Raw genomic sequence first — 14,240 nt, forward strand, 5'->3', positions numbered from 1 at the left:
TAAATAAGAGAAGAGAAAATGGATGCCTCCCTGAGCACTGTATGAAAAAAAAAAGTTTGTGTCAAAACTTTCTCATCTGTGGGAGAATGCTTTTCATAATTAGCATTTTGAAAAGCACCAACACACGCAGCAGCTCAAAGAGACTGTCCCAAAAGTGTAATTACTTTCATTTCAATTCATGGTGACATTAAAATCTGTGTAGAGCGGCAATTCTGCTGCAATATTAAACGCTGTCTTGGAGTTTCAGTGATGAATGTATCCAATAACAGAGGGGGTTGAATGTTGACTTCTTAATATCTGTGCTGCCACTTGCTCAATGGTGATGTGTAGAAATAGAATACAAGTAAACACACACACACACACACACACACACACACACACACACACACACACACACACACACACACACACACACACACACACACACACACACACACACACATACATACACAAGCTGGCAGATGGAGAGCAGACAGTCAGAGACTTATGCTCACAGACACACAGGATGAGACACGCTGAGAGGCTGCCAGTCAACACACAACAGACTAAACGCTCAGGACGTCTCATTTTACACGACATGATAAATGGATCACAGATGGTTTTCATCTGAGCATACACTGAAGATTAATGAAAGGATAACCAATAAACAGATATAACTTTACAGCCTGTAACCTTTTAGATCCATATTACCATATTCATCTTCATGTTTTAGTTCATACAATACAAAATACATGTGACTGATTTTGTCTTCTGATGTAATATCTCTCCTATCAACAGGTCTTGAGTCCCACATTAGCATCATTTATCTCCCACCAAACAGTGTGCCAGCTTATCTACCAAAACATGACCCTGAATCAATCCTACCTGCTCTCCCTCCATGCCAACTGGATTAAAAATGTATGTCAGAGTCCTTCCATATAACCTCATAGGACCTCTGAGAGTGCCACACAGAGGCATCTGGCTTGTTAGTGTGGTTCATTAGGACCAGGCCATCTGTGGGAGAAACACTCTCAGGGTAGGATGCCATAACTTCAAACAATCAATAACCTCAGCAGCAAAATCAGTGGTCTCAGGATTCCAGCTTCATTTATTTTTCTCAGTGCTGCTTTATGGTGCAATTCTATTACTGTGTGATTGTGAAGTTTTCTTTCCTCAAAGGCAGCTTCATTGAATGCACCACTTTGCTGCGATAATGACCCAAACATCCACCAGTGATACTTTGATCTTGATTTCACTGAAAACAAACCTCCCTCTGAGAAAAACAGCACCATTATTTCCTTTAACTTTACTGTTTCCTCTGAGAAAGTTCAATTTTAAAATCAAGCATTTTCATTCCTTTGCTGATGAATATGTCTGAATAGACTCCACATTTATCTGCAGTGAAACACAAAAACATGGGATGTCAGTACTGTTGTGTTTCGCGGAGAGTCTGCTGATGTAGCTCCCTTATTTAACTCCACCAGAAAACATCATGTACCTGCCTGACAGCAACAAACATGATGTGCAAACATGACTTTTTGCCTCAGAGTGGTAGGTGAATTTCTGGAAACGTCTGTACAGGGATCTACACGCTCATCAAACAAACAAAGAAAGCAACCTCTAAGCTTTCTTGGTATAAAAAAGTGCTTTTTTCTTCAAAGCTGCATGGCTTCCTTTTTGGCCACTAGAAGGCAGCAGAACAAGCTGTCAAACTATTTTTAACATAGAACTGAAATATAGTGTTGTTAACAAAGCTAACACAGGGCAACAAAATATTCTTTTGAATGGTTTTTTCAGACTAAAAGTTCAGCTGTTACATGCTGGCATTTTCTCTCATTAGCTTTCCATCACGGACCTTCAGGAAAATTAGACTTCAAGTGAGCAACACAGTCTGTAGTGTATCTTGTCACTCCAAGTCGTAACACAGGGGATACTCCTTTCACAAGTAACCCCTGATTCCTTCAAAAAATATTGAAGTTCATACAAACCACCATCATTAACTTTTTCAAACCCCAGGAAGACCAGGACGATGGCTAAAGGGCAAAACCTCGTATCTGCAAAATTTTCTGATTTCACTCTAGATGATGAGAAGAAGGAATGCTGCTCACATTTAGCCTGAATTTGATATTGTAACATAGTCTAAAATCAGTGTTTTATGCATTGAATACTACTCTTAACAAATAGCATTCTGCAAGAAAAAAAAAACAAAACTTTTTTTTTTGTTTGTTTGTTTTTTTTTAAAGTTTTTTCAAAAAAGTGAATTTTGCAGTTAGGAGGTTTTTAGTTTCAGCTATCAAGGAGCAGTTTTGCTATCAGCTTGGCCATAGTTTACTGCAGCTTTCCAAAACACAGTACAAAAAATATGACCGTAATAAGAAGTATGTATATGTACATATAAGCATGTATACACTACACACTGCACACACACTCCAAAGAAGTATAGAGTATGCTGTGTTGAAAACAGCTGCCATATTTTCTCCTGCCTTTCTCAGATTGTTTTCATTTTCTTCTTGTCTCTTTGTGTGATTTTCTATGAGGCTGTATTCATACTACCTATGAGTATAGTTTGCAGTATATACTGTAGATGTTTCCTTTGTTTACGTTACTACAATATTCTGATAAAACCCTGTGATTTTTGTGTTGGAAGGTTTATGAGTAAGCTTCTTTGTTTTTGGTTTTGTTTGTAAATCTTAATTATCTGCCACATTGGGTAAAACAAAGAAGAGGACAAGCAGAGGATAATGATGTTTTATTAACAATAGCCAAAACAACAAAGATTAACTGGTCCGTTTCATGAAATTCAAAAAACATCATTGATTACTCTGAATGTGTTCAGAAGAGAGGATTAAAGTTTTCTTACACACTCGACATAATCAAATCATGTTTTTGCTGTAACTATTTAATTTGTTTTTGTTTGTTGTTTCAAAAATCCTAAGCCACTGTGATAAACAACCCAGCACCCCATCGCTCCCCAAATAACTCCTCTGTGCCCCCGCAGCTCTTTCCCTCACACATATCATTTCAGCTGCTAGCTTGTAATGAGCTTTACAGCTTCACTGAGCAGCTAATACAGTCATAGATCTAAGTCCTGTTAGAGTAAAGAAGCCACACTTTAGCGTTGCAAGTATAAATCATTTCTGGCGCAGCGTCTCTATGGCTTGGTATATTAAGTTTACAGAAGCCACTGGTGTTCTACAAGAAAAGTTAAAAAGTTTAAAGAATGTGAGTTCAAGGCAGTTTGGGTGTTACAACTTTTAAAGAGACATGATGTTTTACACTTTCAACCTCAACTTAAGTAAATTAAACGAACATGGGCACCGGAAAGGGTTTCAGAGCCACAGATAAGGGCACACACTTGCTATGTAACTTGTGTTACAGTTCAAGTGTGTTATAAAAATTAATTATAAATTAAAAAAAAGCTTATTCAACAACTTTAAAGACATTTTTCAGACCTTCAAATCAAGGTTGGGAAGAAACATTCAATTACAAAGGGTTTTTCAATGCAGGCATGAAATCAATTGAAGCTTAAATGGATTTTAAGATGAAGCAAATTACTTTTGCCCATCATCAAACTGTGCAATGAATACTTAAAAAAAAGAGGTTGGAGGCGATGTAATCCCAAATCACCCATTAATCTCAGTACAAAGTGGAAAGCATTTAAGTTTCTATAGTAACTGGTACAGCTCTATTGATTTACTCAGCCAACTTTGTGTGGGTGATAGGAAGATTTAGAGCCCCTCTGGCTGTTTCCCAAAAGCAGCTGTGAAAATGTAGAAGTGTGGCAGGCTTGTGTGAGAATCTCTTTTATTCATGGTGCTAGCAGCTCAAGAAGATGCAGCTGGAGTAAACATCTCAAGAACAGAGAGTGAAGGATGAAATGAAATTTCTTGTGTAAAGATATTTTGAAAAAAATAAATTATGTTTATGAAAAAAGAACTTTGTATGACCCCACTATAGTGTGGTATGCAGTGATTTTAAATGTATCTGGAAAAGTAAATCTAAAACAACATGATTTTAAACATTTTGTTTCTATGTTTTTTGACAGGGACAGTGAAGACATTGAACTCATAGTTAGCTATTAGCTAATCAACATCTGAAGTCTCCAGGCAGGAGACAGAGACAGTGCCTCTGTTAAAAACAAATATACAGAGAGATACACACTCATCATGACCACTAAACAACTGCACGGGTACTTCTACAGTGAAATAAACATTACAAACTCAGTGCACTACCCTAAAACAACAATTCATACAGCATCTATCTTTCTGCTAACCTATAAGTCTCACTTTGAAAATGAACCACGGCATGATATCCCAGGGCTGATGAGAGATAAAGTGGATAGACGTGTCGCAGAAGCCAGCTTGGGAAGTTATTGGGGGTGCCACTGAAAACAACCGGACCAATAAATGCTCTCTGCTGGGTTCAATTCACCAGCTGAGCTCGGTTGACTCCATTTTTGTTCAGGGTCATTTGATGCAATCCGGCTTTCATTATTGATCAGTGGAGCCTGAGAGTCTGAGCCCGACACACACTCCTGTAGAATTAAAGCTTTTTGAATCAATGCAAGGTAGTCAGAAAGACAAGAATATAGACATCAAAAAGAGGAGAGGGAAAGCGTTTCGGAATTGATGGGGCTGGAAAATAGCGAAAATAATAAACAATAACCGGAAAGTGGATTTGAGTGGAAGTCACTGCTGAATTATCATGATAACACTCATTGTTACAACACAGCAAATAAAGATTTACGATACTAAGTTGCCATCCTGGTTCTCAGTCCGACTTTTCAATAGCAAGTGAATAGTTCTTCTTTGATACTAGTACAATCAAAATATCTAAAATATTGGTATTAAAACACTAACAGCAGTAATTTCATTGACTTTGACTCAACATGACTTCACCATCTTCAAGAAGTTTTGGATACAGCTTTAAAAACTGGCATTCTTCACAGATGCAAATACCAACAGACAACATGCACTATTTCCTCTCTCCCCAAAGACTCCCTGATAAAAAAGTATCTCAGAAACTACATATGAGAGATGACTGCAAAAAATGTAGCCTAATGGGCCCAAAGCCTGCTGCTAAAGCTTTATTTTATGCAGTCCTAGCACTAGACAATAACAGTTTTTAAGTCCAGACACCATGGTCAGGATACTGTCTGACAGGAATAAAGCACAACACATCTGGCTTTGTGTTATTTATTCTTCCTTGTTACTTTCTTTCCACATTTCTTCTCTGTCTCTATATTTCTTGCTATCTCTCTCCTAAAGCATAATCTGATCCAATAATTTCCACCCATCTGCTTTTTCTCTGCCCCTCTGAGGTTATCGTGATCGATTCAATGCAAAGGCATTAATGGAATGTATGCATACAAATGAACCGTGCATGATGAGTGAGTGCTATTTAATGGATTTACTGGGACATGAGTAATAGTGAGAGACAGATTGTGTTGCTAGGCTGTTTTAAAATGCAGAGATCAAATATCAAGATTTAGAAAGTGGAGGGTCTCGCTGTGTTCGTAAGGTGGCCAGTTTCCTCTGATTCGAACACAAATGCTTTCATGTTGTACGGCTGTGTTCCAGTTTTTAAGTGATATGAAAATAAAGATTAGCGAATCATTTTCATTCAACCAATCCATCCATCTACTTTCTGTACTGCTTATCCGATCAGGGGTAGCAAGGGGCTGGATCCCAGCTGTCACTGTATGAGAGGCAGAGTATATCATGCCAATCTATCATAGAGCGTTTCCATTTCTGAGCTTCCAGATTTTTCCATCAACTGTCAGGACAAAAAAAGGCATACAATTCAAGGTACATTAGGGCGTAATTTAGTCAAACACTACACTTTGATATCCCGGCAGTAACCATCAGACCAATGACAACATCCAAGCTCCATTCAGACCTGCTGCAGTCTCTGTGATATCAACCATCAGTTGTTGAAGTTGGGTATAGAAGCCGTTTGTAATGCTGACGTTTGGATGACTAAATGTGAGCCAAAGAGGTCAAGTTCTTCACCAACAGCTACAATGGACCTGCTTCCAGAAAAGTCAACCGCGTCTCCATTTATATCAAACTGCAGAGGCATTTAGCTATCTAATTGCGTAGCATGTGTTTGTAGTTTCCAGTGCTCCTGCCAGCCTGAAGTGGACACTCGAGAAACTGCACTTTTTCCCCACATACCTCCTTTTGTTTTATTTCTCAGGACCAGAGTTTGCCGTTTTAAGTTATGTTATTTTACCTTAAAATAATACCTGATGTCCCTTTGTGACCTGCTGAACGCCTCCCATGAAAAAACCTCAATGATATCATTAGGTGATATAGTGAGAACGGTATAAATTTGTAGCTAATGATGATGTTGGCTAGGAAATGGTCAAATGCAAACACATGGTGTTGTCTGACCAGTTAATACTGTAGCCATGAAACCTTTAAAATATTCACAAACATGTCAGCCACTGCACAGCAGACTGATGTTGTAACAGCACTTGAGCCTCAAACTAAGAAGTTGTAAGAAGACAATGGCTGCCATGTTATTAGAAGTATAAAGGATCTCTAGACTAACAGAAAAGAGTCGCTGGAACCACCTAAAGAACTGCTTAGAGGCAGTTTGAGAGCTAGGCCCCTGGCGGTTCTGACTCAGTGAAGAAAATCAAATGTCCCAAAACATTTTTTCACCATCCCTCCTCTCTTGGCAGAGTACAATGAATCTGGCAACACGGACTACACACACTCTGGCCTTTTCACAACTAGTTCCAAACATGAAGTGAAAATTTGTGTGAAACAAGCCTCCGACTGCTGAGGTGAGAGGTCAGTGAGGTATTGGAGCACTCCTGTCAGCTGTGCTGTGCTGTGGGAGAGAGCTGCAGTGTAATTGTTTGGCTAGCTGGCATGTTTTCTTCCTGCAGGTGCAGACAGACGGTGTGGATACATGGTAATGAGAGAACAGTGGTAGCACTAATACCGGGGCTGGAGACTGTGCTGGCTCCAGACCAAGGATTAATTTCAGTCTCTATGGAAACTCTCTCTTTAAAGGCATCTTTCTTTTTGCTAAATGTCAAAGGCAGCAAAGGGAGATGTGCTGAAGTCCTTTAATTAAGCATAAATTGCAAACCTGCCATGTAGAAACAAGTATCCAAATAACAAAGGTCTGTAATGTATGAAGACTATATACAACACCTTTTCAAGTGGGGAAGTGAGAACAATATATAAAATTGGAGTAAGAATATGAAGTTGAATAAAATGTAAGTACTCAAGTAAGCACAAGTATCTGTGTTTGCACTTCAGCAGTACTTTGGCTGTACTTGAGAAATCATTTCTTCTTATTTCTTGGCACAGGTTTGAGAACAGGAGCTCTAAGACAGATGTTTGACTACGTGTAACACATGCGGAACATCTGCCCTTGAAACCACTTGTTGTGTCATGTCCAGTAGTAAAACAAGCTGGTATACTGAGAAAAAAAAACAAAAACAAAAAAAACGTAAATTTCTAATGAAGTACTACAAAATAATCCAGGAAGGAACCTGAGAGTCAGACAACAACCTCTGATGCTGCCTGTTTTATTTTGCCCAGCAACACTAACACTGTACTTCACGGTCATGGCTGTGTGATGCAACAGCACACCAGGCTCTGCATGCACAATGTATAATGCAGCTGTTGAAAAATATGAGAAATTCTGGGGAAAATAGTGTTGATTTTTAAATCATAGGTAAATAAGAGCAATATTGGGAATTAAGAAAAAAAATGAACAAAAATCAAATTAAATGTGTTTCTCTCAATATTACTTGATATTCACTAAAATCTTTGAGTTATCCAGTGAGCAGGCTATCTGCTCATCACAAGCTTTCTATAACTGAGTATCATTCCAGCTAACAAAGCTCAGGTGTATGTTTGTGTATTTTCTTCAAACAGCAAGTCTCTGAGTCTGTTCTGACACTGTCTGTTGTCAAGCCAAACATCAAACTGCAAATATGATGGTAGATTGTTCAGAGAGTTATCAGGCAGACCATCAGCACTCAAACCAAGACTAAGGCAAACAGTTTTCAATCAGTGCTCAGTATGACATTTGTCCTCCACTGTGCTGTTGTCTGCATGTGTGAGGGAGAATCAGCTGGATAGAGGGGAGTGGCAATTGGATTTACAAGCTGAACATGCAGGGAGCAAAGATTTACGTCAGAGGTGTTGGCTCATGTTTTCTGACATGAAGATGGCCAACGTCCAATGTATGTTTGTGTTTTTATGTGTGTGTGCGTGTGCATGCACGCGTGCATCCGTGTGTATGTGTATAAAATCAACATGCTAAGTAAAAAATGTAGATTCTGGTGAATGCAATTAAAGACGTCATGAGTAGGAAACTGACTCATGCTAATCAACTTAACTTTTCATTTAACAACTTTCACTTTGCAAAATAAATCAGTTTAAGTCCAATGATAAGATCTAAATTAAGAGACCCAGGTTTTCCATAGCTCAAAATGCCATGAATGTTCGCCTGTGTAATTCAAAGAAAGACCAACCTCACCACTGCGTTCATAGTTTGGCACAAATGTAGAAGGTGGGGGATGTTAGCGAGATCCATCTAAACTAGTGTAAAATATCTTTCTTGTTATTCCAAAGCTAAACCAGTTGGGTGCTTTTTGATCAGGCTTTGAGGATGTTGGTTCTCTGAACCTAACATTTTAATCATGGGCAAAGACTTTTGGGGTGAAAACATTTAAAATAAGTGATAACATTTTCAAAAGTAGTAACGGCAGTGGAAGTTAATTCAAGATACATCTAAAGAGTTTTATATACTTTCCCACTGTCCTAGATCTTTAATCTGTCTGTATTATCTAAGTCACTTGCTAGCTTGCGCATCAGTTAGCCATGTGAGCCTCCAGACAGCAGGCTCCAGACCCTGCCTCCTAACATTTCAAAGTGGCAGTGATGTGTTTGCTGATCTCTATAACAAGAATCTTACTGTGTAAATTAATTAATGTTGTAAAAAAGGAGCTTATGAGTCCCATTTAATACAGTCTAAGCTAGCTAGTTTGTCTGTAAATACTTTTCAACTGTTGGATGGAAACAAGCTGTTTAACTTTATATAACTCCTATGGAAATTAAAGCTGTTAAGTTTATGTTAAGACATTTTGCGATTTTTTGAGAATTCAGTAGACTTCAGCCTGGCAGAGTATTACAAAATGTAGCCAGTTGCTGCAATGATTGCTATCAGTAAGATTATGAAAAACATGTTGTACATTTGGACAGTATTGCACATAAATCTATGGGATGTTGATTTCCTGTTTGTCCTCCTGCATCATTACATAAACAAGTTTTAGAGACCGAAAAGTGTGTTTGTGTCTAAACAGGAAGCAGCATGTTTGTGTGTTTTTATTACATTACTGTGACAAATGACAACTAACAGGGAGGACTGCGCTCTAATCATACACGCTCAGACGTGTATGTTTGTGTGCAGGTGTGAGTTTCTGTGTGTGTCGGAGCCCCCTCTGACTGAACATCTGCTCACTGAAAAACACACGTCTGAGAAACATCTTGCAGCTAATGGCAGAGCTGATTGTTTTTCCTGAGCTTTCACCGAATCTTGCCTGCAGATACCAGAGATTTGTTTCTGAACGGTTCTTGTGGGTGTGTGTGTTTATATGTGTGTTCTGTGCGTGGGTGTATTCTGTGTCTGTGTGTCTATAGGAGAGTATAGCTGTTGGGCTTCTTGTCCTTGGAAGGCAGGCAGGAGTGACAGTAATCTTTTTTATCTTGTCCCTGTGATTTGACAGCTTTTGTTTTTACTCGGCACTGCAGCTGTCTCTCCTTTTCTCTTGTGCCTCCACTTGTTCTTTCCCACCATCATTACTTTGCACTTTCTCAGTGAGAATCTGTTTCTGTAACATGGCCATTCACCTCTTTTTACATTGAGCAGGGAGATATTTTAAGCTGAAATTATCATCACATTACCCTTCTCCAATTTAAAATTGATGTGAGTCTTTTACTAACACGCCATGTCTTTCATTTTTTATCATAAGACCCTAAATTCTGCATCTACTTGACATAACTGAAACGTTTCAAATTATGTAAAAACTGTATTCATGATACTTGTCCCTTTCTTTATGAAAGCAGTCGGATATTTCCCGGTAAAACACAACAAAAAGCCATCAGTGGGAAACATCTGAGCAAAGAACACTCAAAAACCGCCCAAGGCTTCCTTTTAAACGAATAAAGTTAGATGAAGAACAGTGTCGAGTGCACTTCCAGGCAAAGAAAAGGAGATAGCCATATGGGGTGCCCTTTATTCGTGATAACATTCCTAGCAATGCAGCTCTTGCCCTTTTTTTTTTTTTTTTGCCTACCACTGCTTTTTTATACTTCTAAACCATTTCTTTCCAGTGGGAAATATTATTCTCTTTTGCCTTTACTGTAGGGGTTTTACAACTGACAGAGCCCGCTCTTTTATATAAAGGCTGAATGAAAACATCAGTCTTTAAAATAGGGTGCATTGTTATAGTCAAAATTCGAAGATGAGAAGCTGTATAAGCTTCAGAAGGTCCCAAAAACTGATATTAAAGTACAGGGATGTTTCTACTGCATGTATATCGCACCCTAAAAATGTTCATACATTTACTTTAAGCTCCTGTGATGAGTTCTCAATTGCTTATGAATCAATATCAAGGCAATACTGATGTCTTCATTTGTACTTCATTTGTCTTCATTGAGTACTTTGGATTTTTTTTAGGCTTTAAACTGTCCCTCTAGTACTTCCATAGTCCCTTTCCATGGTTTGCTGCTAAAAAAAATCAAAAACAAACAAAAAAAACCAAAACAAGTTTTTTGACACTGGTGTTTTAGATGAACCCTTATTTCAGTGTTTGTCTGAAGCACTTTGTTTTAGCTCCTGTTTCTTTAAAGCTCCCCGCTCCACAAACCCCCTTCCCTCTGATTGGTCAGCCCTTTGGAAGCCTGTCAAGGGCAGACCCTGGTGTTTAAAACCTGCCCAACCAATATGTCATGAGCCAGTTTGAGATGATTCATCTAAGTACAATGCTGGATTCTAAAAACAAAACAAAAAAAGTATTTCACATAGAGGTGTTCATATTTTTCATTTTTTAATTCAAACAGGGTTAAAGTACCCATTATTCACAGTCAACTTTTGAATGATAGCAATACATGCAAGTCCTGAAGACTGAGCCTGTCCATGTTTTTCTCAAACTTGAAAAAGCTGATAGCTCAGAGTAAAATGAGTCTCAAGTCACCTCCACAGAAGACTGGCTCTGAAATACATGTCTTGCATGAAAAAATAACTGGTGGTGTGTTTTTCTGAATATTTCATTGATTTGAAATGGAAAAGGCTGGCTTGAAAGTCTGCTCACTACATTTCTGGTGCCTGCTGTGGAGGGGTTGTGAAAATTAATCGGTAGTGTCAGAAAAATCACGAGACTCAGCCATTAATATTCAACTTTAAATATAAATGAACATGAGGATGCAGAGACTGAGCACGGCACAGTGAGGAGGAATGTTAATACAGGAATATTTAAGTTGTGAGAAGAATTCCAATCACTTCTTGGCTGCCATGTATTTTTATAGTGTTTCAAAGAGCTGCAGTAGAGCCAAAAATACCATCAGAGTGTCCGTCAATGGCACAATAAATCAAGTTTTCAATACATTCAGTATCTGTTTCGTGTAATGATATCAAAATCCTCAGAACCTAACTCTTGTTAAAGCCAATCCAATCAGCCACTGCTGTTTCTTTCAGACTGGATGCAGTGCCGTTTTCATATTCAGTTCACTCCCTAGCATGGTCGTCAAAAACAAACAGTTACCAGTATCTAACTACAAAGCATTATTTTAAATGTCAAAACAAAGTCCTCCAGGCAGGAGAATTTTCCATCATTACTATGGTGTAAATTGTTGGCTGAGTCAGCGACACCTCTGTGACCTGGGAGAAGAGTTTGATTAGACCTGTTGTTTTTTTTCCTGCTAAAATCCACCTCGAATTAAGCCAGTAATATTATCCATTGATTTTCTAATTAATTTTAGAGAAGAACACAAAGTAGATTATGGCTGCAAGTAATGATTATTTATATAACTTATTATTCAGCAAATTTAATTTGGGAGTAGTTGTTTAATGTCATTAAATGCCAGGGAAAAAAATTATCATTACCATAATTATGTCCCAGGGCTCCAGGCAGAGTTTCAAAAATCATTGTTTCATCTGAGTTGTCAAAAAAACAAAATTAGCCAAAGTTTAAACAAACAAGAACAAAAGAAAGCTGAGACAGAAATGTACAATTGGGAAAAAGGAGCAAAATACTGCCTGAAACAGCTATGCCTATAGAAAAAAAAAAAAAGTTGCTGACACGCTTAAAGGTAATACTAACATCAGTATGCTTACATATGCACATTGAATTTTATATTTAGCTGTATATAAAAATAATATGAACATTCTACAAAAGAAGTAACTATTTTCACTCAGTAAGTTATATTTGGTGGTAAGGTTATGTTATAAAAGCCCTTCAACCAGCCCATGCCAATGTGGAATGCCAAATCCCCCCTTCTCTTTGATGCACATGCATGAAAAGCTGAAGCAGGGAGAGCAGCAGTAAAGCTCTCCATGGCTACAGAACGGTACAACATCACAGATAATACATGTGACTGGCGCTAAGAGCAGCTGATATTCTGTGGATCAGCTTGCCTGAATGAACACTGACTGTGCTCAATCAGCTGAAGAAAAATCTTGCTTAGTATCACAAATAATTACCTCACGTTAGCTACAGGTGAATCAAAGACATCATAAACACCTTATGAATGAAACATCTGAGAACCGTCTACCAAAACAAAGCATTCATTTAGCAGCCAAGGTAATTAATGCCTATGTATTTGAATCAAGATCAAACTGGTCTTTTTTTTAAATAGAAAAACTTTTATAATGTGTTCTCCAACTTGAGATGGTGATAGTACTTGGTTTACCCTTAAAGGGGTAATTTATAGCTCCTTCCCTGAGCTGCTACTTTCCCAGCACAAAAGGCCCCTTAGGTATTGCAATGTTCAGTGATTGGCCCTTAATCTAGACAAATGAAACACCAGTGGAGTCTCTTTTTCAACTGTATTGAACTCATGAGACCCACAAGGCAGAAAAACATATCTCAAACTACAAGGGGGCTCAATGTCGATATGTTTTTTTTTTATTATTGTGTGTCACATAGCCTACAACTTACTAACTACAGCATCACTTAACTTTCTGCTGGTGTGACAGAAAATAGAAAAAGGGCCTTGAGGTTTGTGGTTCTCACTCGCACGCAACTCCCAGCTAGTACCTTGTTTTTGACTTAAGCATTCACATGCAACAGGATTTAGTGTAACCATCAAAAGCTAAACTTAAATTCAACTCAAAGTCTGATTGTAATCTGTTTCTTTACAACAATAAGATACAAGTCCTGCCAAGAAACATGTCCTCCAGTTACTGTGGGCAAGAGTTCTGTTCCAGGTTTTTAAAGACAGGGCTTTCTCTTTATGCTGAATGTTTTATTCCCTAGCTGAGGCACTAGGCTCAATACAGAGTTGAGGAAACAGATTTTTAGACTTAAAGATTCTTCCCAAATCAATTTTCATCAATCAAATCAGGGCCTCCAGGGATTGATCAGCTTTGCTTCTGAGAAAAGAGACTTAACAAGTCTTTAACAGATTCCTGACACTGTCCTATTCAATAATGGTCGAACAATTTGATTCCACTGCAGTCAGCAGATTTTATTTGTTAGAACATGAGAACTTGTGCATAGAATCTCATAGCGGAAAAGTGTGGGCCATGAACTTTGCAACTAGATGACCGGTCTTGTAGTAACAGAAACGCAGTGATTCATCTATCTGCAAGGTGAAACCTGGGCGAGAGCTCTTCCTGGTTTAATGGTGGGTTGAGACAGAGTGTTAGTCCACAGCAAGATGGAGAGCAGATAAATCAATGCAGACAGCAGTGCTCTGGCTTGGAACAAATGAGAGTTTGGGTGCATTATATTCTGCTATCTTTATCGCTGTTGTCTGGACACACCAGCAATCTCAGACTATTAAATGCGCACACTATTAAACCACAGTCCAGTCTCAAAAAATCAGTCAGCAAGAAGAAGAACCCCAGGTAAAGTGGGCTTTAAAAGCAGTTAACAACAAATTGGTGTCAGCGTAGCTGCAATTAAGGAAGAGTTATATTATCTGTCAGCTAATTTTCTTGTCACTAGCAAAAGAAACAAGATTTTAGTGGCAGTCCAGGTTTGTAATTCAATGTTGTTTCAATTTGAT

At 38.3% G+C, this 14,240-nt stretch overlaps 1 protein-coding gene across 1 annotated transcript in view; it reads right to left on the minus strand.

Moving 5' to 3' along the window:
- Nucleotides 1-14,240, minus strand: part of syn2b (synapsin IIb) — a 104,673-nt gene that overhangs the window by 39,446 nt on the left and 50,987 nt on the right. The gene's annotated exons all lie outside the window — the stretch shown is intronic.

The sequence above is a fragment of the Halichoeres trimaculatus genome, unplaced genomic scaffold, assembly GCF_033239565.1.
Source record: "Halichoeres trimaculatus isolate MK-OKI-2021-1 unplaced genomic scaffold, fHalTri1.1 fHalTri1_scaffold_1, whole genome shotgun sequence".
Lineage (NCBI taxonomy): Eukaryota > Metazoa > Chordata > Actinopteri > Labriformes > Labridae > Halichoeres > Halichoeres trimaculatus.